The sequence below is a fragment of the Monodelphis domestica genome, chromosome 7, assembly GCF_027887165.1.
Source record: "Monodelphis domestica isolate mMonDom1 chromosome 7, mMonDom1.pri, whole genome shotgun sequence".
Classification (NCBI taxonomy): domain Eukaryota; kingdom Metazoa; phylum Chordata; class Mammalia; order Didelphimorphia; family Didelphidae; genus Monodelphis; species Monodelphis domestica.
In genome coordinates, this window is record NC_077233.1 from 274791673 (window position 1) to 274810063 (window position 18391).

Here is an 18391-nt window from a genome sequence, read left to right on the forward strand (position 1 = left end):
CACGGAATGAATGAGGGGTACCTCTAGAGTGAGTAAGGGGCACCTCTAGGTCCTTGAGAGCTAAGACCACCAAAGACCTACCCCTGAGAGCAGCTACTCCTTAAACCCCAGCAGGCTGAAGAGCACAGACTGTGGGTGTTCCTGGGAAGATGGCACTGTGAAAAATAGACTTGAATTCAGGACTTCAATCCCCAGAAGCCCTTGCTCCACTTCCCCAGAATGCTTTGTAATCTCACTGAAAACCTTACCTGGGCTGAGAACGAGATGGGGTATTTAACCTGATTGCAAAGGCTTTTGGGGCTCTTTTCTTCCTTGTTTTCCGCTTGCAAGCAGACATGGCTCTTTTGACAATGTAGGTGAGGTTGTGTTTAGGCCTCTCTGTGGGCCTAGACCCGTGTTTTCTTATTCTGTAATTTCTTTAATCCTCAACCTTTAATAAACCTCTAAAAAAATAATACTCTTTTCAGAAAGAAACTAATTTCTATCTTGCCTCAGTCTCCCCTAATTTTTAACTGTTACAGTTGGCTTACAACTTCGGGAAAATGAAATATCTCAATCTTCTGATTCTTTTTTTTACTGATCTTAAGTTCAGCTTTTAATAGCTAGTGCCTAGAAAATTTTGATCCACGTTTCTCTGGCTGAGGTTTTTTTACCCTTGCAAAGCTGCTGCTCATTCCAGCCATTAGATAGCTCACAGGCTCACTCCAGACCTGTTGCGTTTGCCGCCCACCTGGCCCCTGGCTGCTAAGTGCTGCCTGCCTGTTTCTCCTGCTGCTGCTCCTGGCCTCTCAGTTCTCACCTGGTGCCCGTGGCTCCTGGCCCTGCTGCTTGCCTGCTTTCCTGTTGGCCCTGCCTACCCCGGTGCTCTCTCTAGCTCACCCGGTCCTTGTTCAACCCAGATCCTTGGAGTAGATTGCTCAGGACTCATTTCTACCGGCTGGTATTGGCTCCACCTGGGCGGAGGGGAGAGACAAGAGGGAAAGGAGAACGGGTAATTTTCCCTTAGTCTAAAGGGTATTGACCAAGTGGGGTGGATCATAGGAGGGGAGAGAGAAAAGGGAGAGGAGAAGAAACAGACTTTTTCAAGCAGGAACTTAAAAGCAATGGCTATTTTACAAGGATGTCTTTTAATTGCACTGATCCTTTTATTGACTTCACCTGCATTCCTTTTAGCTAACTTTGGGGAAAAAACTCTGCTTCTCAGCGAACTGAGAGCCAGGCCTAAAGACATGAGGTCCTGGGTTAAAATCTGGCCTCAGATACTCCCCAGCTGTGGGTCCCTGGATGGGTCCCTTAACCCCCATTGCCTAGCCCTTACCACTCTGCCTTCGGACAATAGACATTTAAATGGATAATTAATAATTAAAAAAAAAACAACACACCCAAATAACTTTAAAGAGACTAAAGGCTATATTTTGATGCATTTCAGACTCCAATGATTTATAAAAAATCTCTGTATTTTATTGCATTTTACTGATTGTTTTGTTTAAGATATAACTTTGTGATTTTAAGTTCATATATAACTGGATTCAATATTACTCTGTTATACTGTTCATTTAATGTACTGAGTTTTAAAATTCTATTGCTTTTCCCTATAAACAGCCCTTGTATTTTGACTTTGTAAATTGTCACATAGAGGATAGATGGACTTCAGAACTGGTTACAATTGCTATAACAACCTTTGGAAAATTTAATGTGCTAAATACCTAAAATGATTTTAAGGGTTTTTTAAACATGATTTTTGGAATTATTTTTTTAACAATCTCTGGTCATTTTTGCCTGCCCCTTCCATGAGGTAAAGCCCATAGCTGAAGTGAAATACATTTTATAACCCCCAACCTTCCCGCATTTCTAAATATGTGAATGGAAGTTGGGGAAGTTAATCACAGGGCATTTGTACCCCTAAAAAGCCTCCAAAAAAGGAGCATCTCTCATTTATACTCTTCAGCTCATTATTTTACTTCCACCAGAATATTTCTTCATGATGTTCTTAACCCAAGATGAGTTTTACTTTGTTTAATAATATGTTTAATTACCAAGGTTGAAAGATTTGCTATGATTGTAAAAACTTGTGACAAATATCCATCAATTCATAGGGTTTTTAAAAATGCCATACAGCAACTTATGTGAAATATGATAGTGTGTTTGTTTGCTATTGTAATTAATTGGGCTATTGAGAATTTGGGGGATATTGAAGATTTCCAAGTATTTGTAAAGAAAAGACCAGAACTAAATACAAAGTTTAATATCCAAACACAAAGATCAAGAGAAACATGAAAAGATAAATAAGAAAGAGAGGGAAAAGGGGAAGAATGTTTTTTATTCAAACTTTCTTCTTTAAGGACTACAATTAGATCAAATTATATATATTAATATATGGAGAAAATGTTATTTGTAACTATCAAAAATTATGTTCACTATTATAGTAATTAGAAGAATCATTCACAGGATGAGATTGGGGTAATAAGTGCTATAAGATGATATGCAAAAAAAGAAAAAGGGAGGGGGAAATCGAAGATGGCACCAAGAGATATTTGAAAAAATAAAATAAATAGGATAATCTTTATCACACAAAGATATGCATGGAAAGGGGAGGGGAAGAACACTCTTATAAGAAGGAGAGGAAAAGAGTGCTAATAGGTAATACTTAAACCTTACTCTCAGTGAAATCATTTCTTAGAGGGAAGAGAATACAGATCCACTGGGGTCTTGAATTCTATCTTATCCTACCAGGAAAGTGAGAAGATCATCTGCATTTTGTAAGAACCAGTTGTAGAAGCCTCTTGATTAGGTTTTTAGGGGAAGTTGCTTGTGAGCCTGGGAAGATAGGGTGGGTGGAGGGGAGAGAGGAGAGGGAAAGGAGAACTGGTAATTTTCCCTTAGGCTAAGCCTCCATGTGGATGGGGGTATTGACCACAGGGGGTTCAGAGAAAGGGAGAGGAGAAGAAACAGATTTTTCAAGCAGAAACTTAATGGCAATGGGCTGTTTAAAAGGATACCTTTTGACTCTTCTGGTAATTTCATTGATTTCACCTGTCTGTCAGGGAGCAGACTCAGCCCAAAGATTCAACTTTAACTTTAAAAGGGACAAATGGGTGGCCCAGCGAACTGGGAGCCCAGAGACAGGAGGTCTCTAGTTGAAATCTGGCCTGAGACACTTCATGACCGTGTGGCCTGGTGCAGATTGCTCAGACCCCATTACCTAGCCCTTACCACTCTGCCTTCGGACAATAGATATTTAAATGGATAATTAATTAAAAGAAAAAAAAAACACACCTAAAGAACTTCAAAGAGACTAAAGGATAAATTTTGAGGCATTTCAAACTCCAATGGTTTAGAAAAATCTCTGTATTCTATTGCATTTTTTGTTTAAGTTTTAACTTTGTGATGTTAAATTCATATATTACTGGATTGAATATTATTCTGTTACACTGAAGGTTGATTGAATTTATTTTGAATGTACTGAGTTTTAAAATTCTGTTGCTTTTCCCCTATAACTATTGAACAAATATTATTGTAATTAAGCCCATATGAAAAAAAAACAGCCTTTCTATTTTGACTTTGTAAATTATCACATAGATGGACTTCAGGACTGGTTATAATTGTATAACAACCTTTGGAAAATTTAATATGCTAAATATCTCAAATGATTTTAAGGGTTTTTTAAATATGATTCTTGGAATTTTTTTTTTAACAATCTCTGGTTATTTTTGCCTGCTCTTACCACAAGGTAAGGCCCGTTCTAGTAGCTGAAGTGAAATACATTTTATAACCCCCAACCTTCCCGCATTTCTAAATATGTGAATGGAAGTTGGGCAGTTAATCTCAGGGCATTTGTACCCCCAAAAAGCCTCCAAAAAAAGAGCACCCCTTTATTTATACTCTTCAGTTCACTACTTTACTTGCACCAGAATGATATGTAGATTTCTTGATTATGTTCTTAACCCAAGATGAGTTTTACTTTGTTTAAAAATATGTTTAAATACCAAGGTTGAAAGATTTGCTACGTTTGTAAAAACTTGTGACAAATATCCATCAATTCATAGGCTCTATAATGCCATACAGTAACTTATGTGAAATATGATAGTGTGTTTGTTTGCTATTGTAATTAATTGGGCTATTGAGAATTTTGGGGATATTGATACTACATATTTGTACTACTGTATTTTTAAAAATGAAAAAATTGTTAACCTTGTTCAATTCATTTGCCTTCTACTCACAGTGATCATGGCCAGATATTAAGAGGAAATGGATCTCATTTTTGGTGAGAAAGCCTTGCATTTTATATTTTCTTAGCTGACACAGAGTGTCAATGATTATAAGCTACATTTTTGAATTTTTTATAGCTCTTTTATTATTATATTTTTCTTGCATGTGCAATATACTATTTCAGTGTTTTTTTCTATTTTTCTCTTGTTTTTATATTTGAAGCACATGTCACCAGTATTAAGATTTTTTTTAACCTTTTGATTTTTCAGTACTACAAGTTTAAGATACATTTGCTAATACATGCCCTAAAAAGCTTGTGACTATAAAAAAAAATAATACTCCTTGCAGAGAGAAACTAATTTCTACCTGCCTCAGTTTCCCTAAATTTTAATCTTTACAATACCCACCCCAAGGTAGACACTGTGGCTCAGTTAATTAGGGATCAACTTACCACTTCTAATCAGGGGGAGTATCCTCCCCTGAGGCTCTGAAGCATGGGTCTGAGTGTGTGTAAGGCAGGCACAACTTAAAGGAAACAGAGAGACACAGAGTCAGAGAGTGCGAAAGCAAGAGAGAGACACACACAGAGAGAAAGAGTATCACGTTGTAAGATTAAAAATTAATATCCAATCACTCCAAGTATTATATTTTATAAGATTTATTTATAATCACTTGAAAAAGAGGAAAGAGCAGGTTCCTGCACCGCAAAAGAAGGGGGAAGAGAGGGTTGGGGTGGATCTACAGAAACTTTTATCTACAAAATGTAAGGACATAATCTGAGGACAAAAGTAGGATTCTGGAAAATGAAGTCCAGGGATACAAAATTCTAATTACATTAGGTGCATTTGAAAATGGGAAAATCTTAGGGAAGCTTGTCAAATGTAGTCATGGAAACTTAGTTTATTAATGAGTAAAGAGGCAATATTTATACAGAATCTACATGCTAAGAGCAAAGGAAATGATATATCAAGGAGAAAGTAACATGTCAAAAGTATACATTCCTAATTGTCAATTAAAGTACAAAGACCAATTAAAATATGCTTGTGTTTTATATAAACAGAGTGCATATACATCATATTCTAATCTTCAAGGCTTCTCTTTGGTTTGCTATCTTTAAGAGAGGAAATTTCCTGGGAGTATGATTATGGCGCCAGTACATATAGATAAGTAGGAGGTTGTTCTATCCCAAGATAGAGCCCAAGGTTGTGATAACCTAGTCAGGAATGTTCAGTGCCAATTAAGAATGCCAATGAGGAAAGTCAGATGTTTATCAAAGACATGATTTGTTGGACCTCTAAGTTCACAACTGGTCTTTGCCAAGGTTTGAGGTAGATCTGCAAATGTGCCTTTTCTGGATGCTTTTGCCTCAGTGGGCCTATGATGTCCTTATGGACTTGTAAGCACTTGCAGACAATATGGTGGTTTACTTAGAGTAGCCTAGGAAAAAATATAATCAAGATTATCAATAGCTTCAGCAATGTAACAAGATACAGTATAGTTGATTTAGTGTTATGTTTAATTTTTAAAAAGTGGGGTTCAAATTCTACTTCTGAATTGCCCATGGTCAACTCTCTGTTAACCATGGGCAAGTTCCTTAATCTCTTTCCTCAAATGTGTGTATGTATATATATATATTTATTATTGTTGTTCAGTTATTTCTGACTCTTTGTGGCTCCATTTATGGTTATTGGGTAGTTTGTCATTTCCTTCTCTAGCTCATTTTACAGATCTGGAAACTGAAGCAAACAGGGTTATGTGATTTGCCTAGGGTCACACAATTTATAAGTGTCTGAGGCTAGATTTGAATTCAAGTCTTCCCAACTCCAAGCCATGTGCTTTACCTACTATGCCACCTAGCTACCCTATCTGTATGTATATATGTGTGTGTATAGAAATATGTTAAAACTAAACTTAAAACTCAGGCCCTTAATTTCCATAGTTTATAAATATTTACTTGAAATAGTGAGCATAGAGATAGAGGGAGATTATCCCTACTCTTGCCAGCTAACTAGCTATGTGACTCTCCACTTCATTGCTCTTGGCCAACATCCTACCACACCATGTCCAAAGGAATAGAGAGAGCGTACTTCCTTGTCTCAAACCTTTTAACCACCCCCTTCCCATCCAGGTCATTGTTCCTGTAATGAGGAAAAGGAAAAAAAACCTTTGGAAGCATAAATTAGACAGGAAAGTTTGCAAAGAGGACTTCCCACATGCCATGGAACTGTGAGGACCTTATTCTACAGTGTGGGGAAGATGTAAGAGAGGTACACTGAGAAAGCTGAAGGCCATTGGTTCCTGTCCTTGGGAAAGCTTGGAGAGGCAACTTTCTGTGGCTTGTTCCTTTCTGGGCCAAGTGGGGGTTTTGCCTACCTGTAACTCATAGAGCCAAAGCTACCATTCCTGCTGTCCTCTTATCCTGTAGTTGAGATCCTATCAACTCTGTCTCCTAATTTGTCATCCACCTGTGGTCCTGAGTCCTGAACGAGTTTCCTGACATCTTTGAAGAGAACTGCCAGCAAGCCTCTAAACTTGTCTGTGGGAAAAGCCTGAAGCCATCTTGGGCCCAGGCTGAAGAGGGTTGAACTCATCAAGAGTTCAAAGATGCTACTCTGATGAACTATAAATTTATCCACACATTATTTGTGAGAACTGGGTAGATCAGGTAGTTATATAGTGGGTTTTATAGAAAGAGACTATAGACATAGGCAGCCAGAAGACTTTGAAGATGGTTCTTTGCATAACCCATAGAAAAGGGGGGGGGGGTGTGTATCGAGAATTCATAGTTAGGGATTCCTTTGTTCCTAGTCCTCCTGTCCTTCATTTGAAAAATAATTAACCCTATCTTTAATGTTTCTAAACAGTTTTCCAAGATTCAGTTAGCATTGGGCCTCCTGGCCCTATTCCCTAATAGGTGTAGTAAATAACCATCTAACCTTGATATACTAAGTCTACAAACTTAACATAAATATTATCCACATATTTCATCCCTAGGTCACGTGACCTGTGACCTATGTTTGGAACACTCTCACATGACATCTAGTCATGTGATATAAAGCTAGCAGTCTGGGGACATAGGTAGGATGACCCTAGTATATGATTTCTGGTGGGGGGGGCCTTCACAAGTTCCCTCTTTGATTCTTTGGGAGACCAGCATATTAAAATCTCCTTCCGTGGAGTTTCTAGGAGATTAATATGTCATGTCTTCCCAGTGAATCATTCCACATATGTAGCTAATACCTCTAAAACTTCTCTTACTAGAGGTGTGTAAAACATTGCACTTTACAAAGAAGGAACAACAATTTGGGGATAAGAGGGAAAGAATTTAGGAGCACTCCCCTTTGGCATAAGAGTTTACATTCAGAATAAATAATATATTTATCCCCCTTCCATTCAATTCATTATATCCCAAAGTTCACTCTGGATCTCTTGATGTAGAGTATGGTTTCTGTAGGCATCCTCATGGCAACTTCTCCAAAAGATCTGCTTTCTGGATTTAGGGTATTGGCCATTTTCTTTTCTTATAATGTCTTTAAAAGATTTTAAGATAATTAGGATAATCACACAATATCCCCTTCGGAGGTAAATTCTCAAAAGAAAACCAACCACTCTCCCAAAAAACCCAATATAAGAGAAAAAATTAAATTCCGGATAAAAAATTCTATCAAAATTTTATAAAATTTTGAGTAAAAAAAGGAAAATCATAATATAAGACAATAAAAAGGTAGGCATGATCAATCAGAGGCAGTGTATTAAAAAATCTAAATCTAGTGTATCTAGGTATCTAAAAATTACTTCTCAAAATCCATTAAAATCCATTGAGATTTTCAGCTCATTATATTCTTCAAAGGTCACTGATATAGGTTATAACCATTTTGAGGGAGTTCATCCATCATCATCTATTTGACAGTTAACAAAGGCAAAAGGAACAAAAGGCCTTTTAGGTAACATGTAACCTCTTTATGGTGCAAACTTGGTAATGTTTCATTACTGTGAACTGAAATTGTTGCCTATGACAAAGCAGAGTTCCACTGGATCTGGTGACAAATCCAGCATCATAAAGATCAATGGATTTGTCACAGAGAAGTTTGTCCAACTTGTCTGTGGACTTTTATAATGGTATTATTTCCAGTCCAGTCATAGGAGGAGGGTACAAATAAAGACAATGTAACGTAACATATAGCTAATAGTCAAAACATACTAACTGAAAGTGACATCGTGTAATGGAATATTTTAGATTAGATCAATATGTAAACTTAAAAACACAAAATGAAATTATAAAACAAATAAGTGGGAAATAAAATATATGTGACAGGATACAGTGATTCAGTGTCAATAGAAGGTACCCATTTTACATGTGAGCAATGAATCCAAGGGTCTTTTTCTCAAATTTTGATTGCTGTTCTACTGGTTCACTGGGAATTATATACATCTTATCTTCTGGGTGTAGATCTGTATTTAAAATTGAATTACAGGGGGCAGCTGGGTGGCTCAGTGGATTGAGAGCCAGGCCTAGAGATGGGAGGTCCTGGGTTCAAATTTGACCTCAGACACTTCCCAGCTATGTGGGCAAGTCACTTGACCCCCATTGCCTAGCCCTTACCACTCTTCTGCCTTGGAGTCAATACACAGTATTGACTCCAAGACAGAAGGTAAGGGTTTAAAAAAAATTGAATTACATAGACTTCTTTACTATGGGGAGGGGAACAAACTGAAATAGTTTAACATCAATAAAGCAGTAGGGTCTGAAAATGCTTAAAATTCACCTCCAGATTCTTTGAGGTCCCTTACCTTCCCAACTACCATCATTCATCTAGATCCCTTTGGCTTCATCTCTGGCTGTACTTTTGGTCATTTTGACCATTTCTCTGTGGTATCTCACAGTGATAACAGATTCCTTGGCATGATGCATTATGGTATGAATTATAATTTACACTATTACAATCACTGACCTATTAGAGGATCCATTATTGTTGTTACTAGTATTATTATTTCTCAAGCTTCTTCTGTTCTATTTTCTTGGTTCCTGTTTCCAAAATCCATAGCTACATGGCTTTCCTTCTCACACAAAAAAGAAACAAACAAGTCATTGGTTGCCTCTTGTAGCCTACAAAAGAGCTATGACCTCTGTCTGTCTTACATCTCCTTCTTTTACTTGTTCCTTTAATTCAGTTATTTCCTTTTTGTTTCTCCTCTAATTCATTTTTATCCTTCTTTAATCTCTCCACTCATTTAGCTTCTTCTCTCTTCCTTTTCATGGCTGTCAAAGATGTCAACTGCTACTCTCTTTTATGTATCAAGGTCCATAGTGGACCATTCAGGGCATTAAGTCATAAAATATTTCCTAACAACCCTGCAGCAGGTTTTTACAAAATGTGTTCTTATGTGTCTAATATCTTTTCCCTAGAAAGATCTAGGTCAAGATATCTGCATCCCAGTTCTACAAGACTATCCATGAATTCATATGGTTTCTCATTTTCCTCTTTTTTCAAGTCTTCAAATTTAGTCCAAGTACCTGACCTCTCAGAACAAGCCCTCGTTGCTTTTAGTAATGCATTATTAGCCTGAAACAAATGCATGTAATCTTTCTCTGAATTTGGGTCCCATTTAGGGATTTTAGTAGACTAATTAATGAGAGAGAAAAAACCTTGTTTCTTTCTCTTTCTGTAGAACATGCATCAAATCTTGCATGTCTGTCCAGCTCAGAGTATAATTCCTGTAAATGTGTTCAAACTTATTTATGACTACAATGGGTTCATCTTCAAAGGAAAGAGTTCTTTGAATCTCTCTATGTCTTGTGGAGAGGAAGGTGTATGATGTCTAATACTTACTAAATTCCCTTGTTTGTCACAAGTGGAAACATCCTTTGGAGGGAACAGACTTTTATTTGAGTTGTCTGTGGATACTGGAATATGATTTGATGTTTGGGATCAAGTTGAGTGGGTGTGGGAAGGGGGAGGAGTCATTAGATGGGGAGAGAGGGACTGATCGGGAGTGGAGGAGACAGGGAGAAATGAGTTGGTGTAGGGGCAGAAAGGAGAGGAGCCTGGGTAGGATGGGTGGGGTTAGTCAAGGAAAGGAGCACAGAGAGGAGAGCAGGGAGGGGAAGGAGAAGGGGAAGAGGGAGAGTAAGGATGGGGAGAAGGGAGGGGACTGGGCCAGTAAGAGAAGGAGAGAGGGTGGGAGAGGCAGGGGGAAAGTTGAGCAAGGGGGAGGAAAAGGATGGGTTTGGACAGTAGGCAGTGCAAAGCTGACAAGGCAAGAGAGGAGATGGGCAGGGCAAGGCAGAGACTGGGTAGGCTTAGATGGTAAGTGGGGAATAGAGAGATGGTACCAAAGGTGGGCTGGGAGGTGAGAGGGGCATGGAAGGGAGAGGAGTGGAAGGAGTCAAATCCTGGCCTCGATTAAGTAGAGGAGGAGGAACCTCCTCACAGGCAGGGTGGAAAGATGATAGAGTATCTTTCTTGCTGGATTTAACTAGTGGTTTAGGAGGAGGAGCTGAAGGAGTCAAGCCAGAATGGCATGGATCTAGAGAATGAACAGCCTCATGGCTGGGGGATAGTGAAGGCAGTGTATAAGGGTCTTCAGTGTCAACCAGGCTATTTTTCAGGGTAGTGGATTTTGGTGATTTGTCAAGATGATATGCCTATAAAACCAATAAGTGTAGAATTCAACTCCTTGTTATTGAGGGCCAGTTTTAATTCTTCTAAAATTTTAAAATCAAAAGAACCATGCCTTGGTCAGATAAAGGATTTTAGTGCCCAGGCTTTGCAAAGATTTTTCATCCCCTTTTTTGACATCCAACCCTCCTTAGGGAACCCTCATTCATACTAACTACATAGTATCTCATGCAAGGGAGAACCCTCAGGCACTTTACTAGTTTTATTCTGTTTATTTCCCATAATGTCTGAAATTTTGACCCTGAATTAAAAAAAAATTTCTAGTCTTTCTGTCTTATTTTAGGAAAATTTTTCAAAATCTTTAGGAAAATTCCTGGGCCTTTTAAAATCTGAGTGAGGCTTCTGCTCTAGCTGTTGTTTTTACATTCAGAAACTGTGGTACAAGTCTATTACTTCCAGAGTTCAGTAAGTAGTTTAGGAGCTGTGGTGCAAGTCTATTATTGTCAGGGTTCAGTAAAGAGATGTTCTTACTATTGCTGAATGGGCAATTCAAACAATGAAAGGATCCCAAAACATTAAAAAAAAAAATTGAGACACAACATCCTTCAATTTTATTATAGAAAGCTACTAAACTAGAGTAATGAAAGAAAAACTGCCTCCAAAAGGAGATAGTTTAATGGAAAGGACCTTGAGGGAATGGAAATGGGAAAAAAAACCCAACAAGGAACCTCCTGTGACAGAGGCTGGTACTAGAAAAAAGTTACAAGAGACTTTGGAGCTGATACATTTATACATCTAAGAGGGGAAAGAAAGGAAAATGAGGGGAGAACTAACTTAAAACCCAAAGCCAAAGATTTTTACCCATGAAATCCTATAACACTCAAAGATACCAGTCCTGGGGATGGGTTTAGCACAGATCAATATCAAAATTCTAATGACTGTCTATTCCCTGAACCAGATATGGCAAAACAATCTAAGGGAGTGGGGACAGAAGAGTCTTTGATAGTGAAGCCTCATCCAAGCATTTATTAAACTGAAATTAACACAAACACAAACCTTTCCTCTGAGCAAGCTGTTAGCTCACAGATAGCAGTAGTCCAAAGTGATACAATGCTAGTTAATAATAGTGCATTGAATGAGGGTGAAATAACTAAAGAGGGGATGGTAGATTGCACTATAACATCTACAAAACCTGAAACATCTACTAGTTAAACAAGTGCATTACAGACCCTGGGGCAAGAAAGTTAAGATGATAATGGGAAACCTGTGCATGCAAACAACACAATAATTGTTTGCAATATGAGGCAGAGATACAGGAACCATATGTATGCATCAAAGTGGGAGATCAAAATTATAAGACTCTCATGGATACAGGGGCAGCCAAATCTGTATTAAAGCCATTCCTAGGGGCCACCATGATAGAAGGTATGGTTTCAGTGGCAGGTGCTACAGAACAGATAGAACGAGTCCCACAGTTGAAATCTAAGATGGTAACGTTAGATCCACTGTCCATTGACCATACATTCCTTCTAATACCAGGGTGTCCAGACAACCTTTTGGGATGTGATTTTCTTTGTAAAATTGGGGCAACTTTACAATGTGAGCAATCAGGGAATATATACCTCCATTTACCAAAACAATCCCTGAAACATTATCCTCTATTATTTTTGGGACCGCTTGATGAGACCACTGATCAGCAGCAGGCTATTACATCTCTTCATGACATTCCTACAGACATTCCACAGGGTGTATGGGCAGCATATAAGAATGATGTGGGAATGATTAAATCAGTACAACCGGTAAAGACAGAAGTCAAAGACTGTATACCTCCTAAGATCCCTCAGTATAAGCTCAGCAAAGAAGCTGAAGAAGGCATAACACCTATTATCAACAGCTTGCTGGAGCAGGGAATATTGAGACACACAGTGTCAGAATATAATAGCTCAATACTAGCTATTAAAAAGAGCAAGCCAAAGTTTGATGGTACAGTAAACTGGCGATTTGTGCAGGATCTCAGAGCAATCAATAATATAATCAAGAAAACCCATACCATCACACCATCTCCCAATGACATTATTTCTGAGATTCCTAGCAACGCATTATGGTATACCATAATTGACTTAAGCAATGCATATTTTATGGTTCCTCTCCATCCCAATAGTCAAAATATGTTTGCCTTCTCATGGAAGAAAAATTGGCTCTGCTGGATTCATTTAGTGCAGGACTGTTGTGAGAGTGCATCAATTTTCTGCCAGCTGCTAAAAAGAGACCTAGAAAATATAAAATTCAAACACAGCAAGCTAATGCATTATGTGGATGATCTGCTTCTGGCATCTCCTGATGCAAAAACATGCCTAGAAGACTCAAAGAGGCTGCTAATAGAATTGTACAAAAGAGGACATAAGGTCTCAAAAACAAAGTTGCAATGGGTTCTCCCAAAAGTCGAGTACCTAGGTTTTATCCTGGAAAAGGGCACCAGGAAAATATCCAGTAAGAGAATAGTGGATATACAGAAACTAGGTATTCCACGAACAAAAAGACAACTTAATGGAAGCTCAAGAATCCATTCAAACACAGATGCCTCAAGAACAATCCTTGATAAATAAACATAGAGCCCATGAATCCAACAAAATCGCACAAGAAAAGATAGAGATACTAAACAGAGACAGTGAAACCAAAATAGAATAATGCCCAAGACAGATAATATGAATTTGGGTTAGTTAGATCAGGGAGGATTAATGTAGCCTGTGAAACATAGTAGAAGTGGTTACTTGCAGAACCTGGGAGTCTAGAATCCCTTAGAATTAATAAACTTATATATGAATTTCAATCTCAAGCCTAGACCAAAATATCATTAACCTCTACAATCAACCACATAGGAGTAGAATAATCGCCTTACAATCACACATTAAGAAAGATACCTATATTCATTACATTAAAAAAAAATCTCACTTGCACACTTGAGGATGGCACAAACATCCTGTATAAAGTTTCACTCACACACATCAACATATTCACTCTTACATGCATGCACATGTTAATCTTACACACACACACACACACACATACACGCACACACGCACACACATGATTCTGTAGTTCCAGATACCTGAGATCATCTTTTAAGGTGAGATGACAAACAAGTATGTATCCTGTAAAGGAGAAGGCACCCCAGACCTGTGACAAACTTCAAGCAATACCAAAGGATGGAAGATACATGGACAACTGGAAAGAACTTTGAATCAAAGACATTTTGGGGAATGAACTTCAGGAAAATGGGTCACATAAGATTAATTGCCAATCACATTAACTTCACATTTAGGGAAGTACTTTCACATGCACATTGGAATAAATATGCATCCACCATGACATATCTAGAACATGAACAAATTTTACACCGACATTAGGGGCTGTGCCGTAAATAAGGACAACCCATAAATTGTATATCTATAAATAAATCTCTACTACCAGAGGATATATATTCATATATGTATATATGTATTTAAATAACATGTGACATATGTAAATGTGTACAAATAGCAGACATATATATGTGTATATGTATATATATATATATATATATATATCATAATAATGATCTAATCCACTAATATAGATAGAAAGGAGAGTTAAAATACTAACCATTAATAGATAGGGACAGAGTAGCTTAGGGTGGAAAAGGGAATATTGTAACTAGAGAGATAACATAGGAACAGAATAAATCAGATTTTATTAGATACAAGTTAATATACACACACACACATATACCTATAATTGTTATGAATTGTTACATTGGAATTAGCATTACATAAGGCATAGGATAGTTCAATTTTACTTAAGATTTAAATTTTATATTGATTGCAATAGGAATGACTTTTGTATGTTGGTACATGATCCTAACCCTCTTCCCACAACTCAATCTTAGCATAAAATAGGAATTTAGATTAGCAAATAGACAGATTAGGATAAGATTTATTATTTTGGGAGGGGGGATTTTATATGGGAACAATAAGTAACATAGATAGATTAGAATAGACATAGAAGGTAAGTAACTGGCGTGGGCCAGGGTGACACCACATGAACCACAGGAAATGGAGGATTTGTAACAGAGGCTGGCACTAGAGAAAAAGTGCCAGGCTGAAGAGTATGTGAAATTGATCACCCTGATGGGGGAAGGGCCCCAAGAGTAGAATCCAGAGGAGGAGAAGACTCTGGCTGGGAGAGCAGTGAGGGTCTCTCGGTCTTAAGAAGCTGAAGAGAGAAGTTGGCAAAAAGACTTTCTCCTGAGGGTTACCCATTTTTCCTGCTGGTGACTGGAAACATTTCCCCCCAACACTTCCCAATTGAAGGGACTTCTGAAGAGAAACCTGAGCAGACTTTACCTCAGCTCCTGTTGCCCAGGGGTAAGTCAATCTGACTTTCTCTCAGGGGCTCAGGATGTCAAGGCCTGAGTTCCCCCAAACTTGAGGAGGGAGGGGAAAGGGTTTAGATAGAGACAGGGACCCCCTTTTCCCGCATTCCTTTTCCCATTCTTCCCTGCCCGCTATTTCCTTTTGTATTATCTGATTGAGTTGACATTAAAAGTTATCTGTTCCCCAAGATGAGTGTGAGTGAACAGATCAAGGGGAGACCCTTTTGGGTCTTGAGTAGTGGAGGGGGGACAAGAGGGACAAGAGCAAATCTGGGAGAGCCACTTTAGCTAAGGAGGGAAGGCATAAGGGGGAAAATCTTCAAATCCCCTCTCCTCTCTCTGAGCCAACTCGTTACATTTGCTGTCTCCCCTGAACCCTGCTTTGAGAAGGGGGTTCTCCTCTCTTTCCCTCTCTCCATACCGAAAGTCCAAACTTCCCTTGGGGTACAAACTTCCCTCTTTTATCTTTTTTTTTTAATACACTACCAGGGCCAGTGAAGAACAACCCTTGCAATTATTTTTTAAAAAAAAAGTTTATTGAAGGTAGGAAATGGTAGATAAGTTCCTAAATCTACACAACTGTAGCTCCTCTGACCAATCCACTCTCCCCCTCCTGGGGTTTGTTCTTCTGGTCTTTTTAAGCCCTTCTTATTCACTCCATGATCTTTTCTAGATCCCCAAAAGCTATCTGACTACCTATATACAACAGATTGTCTATAAAAGGGTGATGAGGCAGGACTCACAGATATATTGAGTCCTTACCAAAGCCTGGGATTGACTTCCCAGATAAACCCAAAGTCCCAGGTGACAAACCCCTGAATTTACTTTAACCAAGTTGTTTCTGATAGGTTGATCTTTAAACTTTACAGAGAAGCAGGTCCCCTACAAGGCAGTTTTTGAACCCAGAAATTCCTAATCTTTCCACAAGATTAGTCTTTTCCCAGGAGATGTCAGAGCAAAGATCCTCCTTACCAGCTCAGAGGAAAGCCAGATCAGGAGAGACTGTTAAACCCAGTAAACTCCCTAGATCCTGCCCTCCTTTCAGAATCTTCTCCTAGGGTTTGTGCCTAAATTCTCCTCCTTTCCTCTTATAGACAATCTATACATTTTCCTCTATCCCTTATCACTTATCTTTATATTAGGGTTAGATAAAAACCAATGCAAGGCACTAGTACTTGTTGCAAGGCAACAGTATGAATAATAAATATATAGTTATAATAATAATTATTATTTTTAAGTATTATGACATTTAAAATAATGAATCACTGAATTAGTATATTTAATTAATTTATATTGCATTGAATTCATCTGGCTTGATTTGTTTTTGATTTTATTAATGTGAATTTATTTACTTAAATTCAATATTATTAATTTTTAAATTATTAATAATTTTTAAATTTAAATTTGATTTGATGTATTCAATTATATTTAATTTTATTCTTTTTTTAAACCCTTACCTTCCGTCTTGGAATCAATACTATGTATTGGTTTCAAGGCAGAAGAATGGTAAGGGCTAGGCAATAGGGATTAAGTGACTTGCCCAGGGTCACACAGGTGGGAAGTGTTTGAGGCCTGATTTGAACCTAAGACCTCTGGTCTCTAGGCCTAACTCTTAATCGACTGAGCAACCCAGCTGCCCCCTAATTTTATTCTTTAAAATTTTTTTAATTTTAATTTTTACTAAAAATAAATAAATAAATAAAAATTCTGATGACAAAAAAAATTTTTTTTAATTAAACTGCCTGCAATTTTACTTCTTGCCTGCAGGTGGTGTTACACCTGTGTATAGTGGCTGCTGTGTGCTTTTAGCCACAGTTGGGATCACAGAACCTCAACCCCCTGCTGGGAGGTCAGGGTCCAGTGAGTGGCATGGGAAATTCCCCTTGTGGGCTGTTGCTTCAGTCCCCACCCTCACAGCTAGGAGCTTGGAAGCCCCCTAGGGTCGATGGAGACCTTCGAAGCCAGGAGGGGATGTATTGTGTGGGTGGGGCCAGGAGCCTGTGCTCTGAGAGTGTTGGCTACAGAGGCTAGGCCTGGGATCAGAGCCTGGTTCAGGTCATGCAGGGGATCTGCCACTACTGTGCCCTGGGAGCCGGGAACCTGGATGCACTCAGCAGGGAGCCAGGGGTTGGGGAAAAGGCTTGAGTGCTGGTGGAGTCTGGCAATGTTCAGCCTAGAGCTGGCTTGTGAGCAGGTGTGATGAGGTCTGACCTGTGCTGGCCACCTAGATGTGGGGAACAGGGAGGCTGCTTTGTTCTCCAACATCCCTCCCTCACCTGAGCTAAGGCTCAGACCACACGAGGGCCTTCTCATTAATTGGGAATAGCAGTGGCAGCTTTGTGGCAGGGATGGGGAAGTGGCAGGAAAAACCTGGAAAAGTGGCCTTGCAGTATCAGAACAATGGAGGTGGCCATGGGATTAATCTGCCCATTTGTCTATTTAAAACTGCTCTAAAAACTTAGAGGAGAAATGAGAGTTCTAAACTCCAGATTTCAGGGGGCAGCTCAGTGGTTCAGTGAATTGAGAGTCAGGTCCAGAGATGGGAGGTCCTGGGTTCAAATCATCCCTAGCTGGGTGACCCTGGGCAAGTCACTTAACCCCCATGACCTAGCCCTTACCGCTCTTCTGCCTTGGAACCAATACATAGTATTAATTCTAAGAAAGAGGGTAAGGGTTTAAAAAATAAAAATAAACTCCAGAGTTCAGGTCTCCAAAAACTGTCAAAGCTAAATGAAAAACTCTGATCCTTAATTTCCATAGAGTTTATTAATATTTAGTTGAAATGGAGAGCAGAGAGATAGAGGGAGATGATCTCGTCTAATCTTGCCAACTAACCTTCTGGGGCTCTCTACCTCATGGCTCTCAGCCAGCTCCTGCCATGCCCTTCCAGGTCACTTCACTTGTGTCCTATGTTTGGAGAGCTCTCACGTGACATCTAGTCACATGACCTAAAGCTAGCCATCTGGGGACACAGGTAGGATGGCGCCACTTCATGATTTCTGGGGGAGAGGGGGAGTCCCTTCACACAAATACATACATATCATGAAACAAAGTGGCTGAGAACATTAAATGAGATCATATATAAAATGCTTTGCAAATTTTAAAGTGCTACCACCATGTCCATTGTTACTATTGCTACTATTATAAAGTA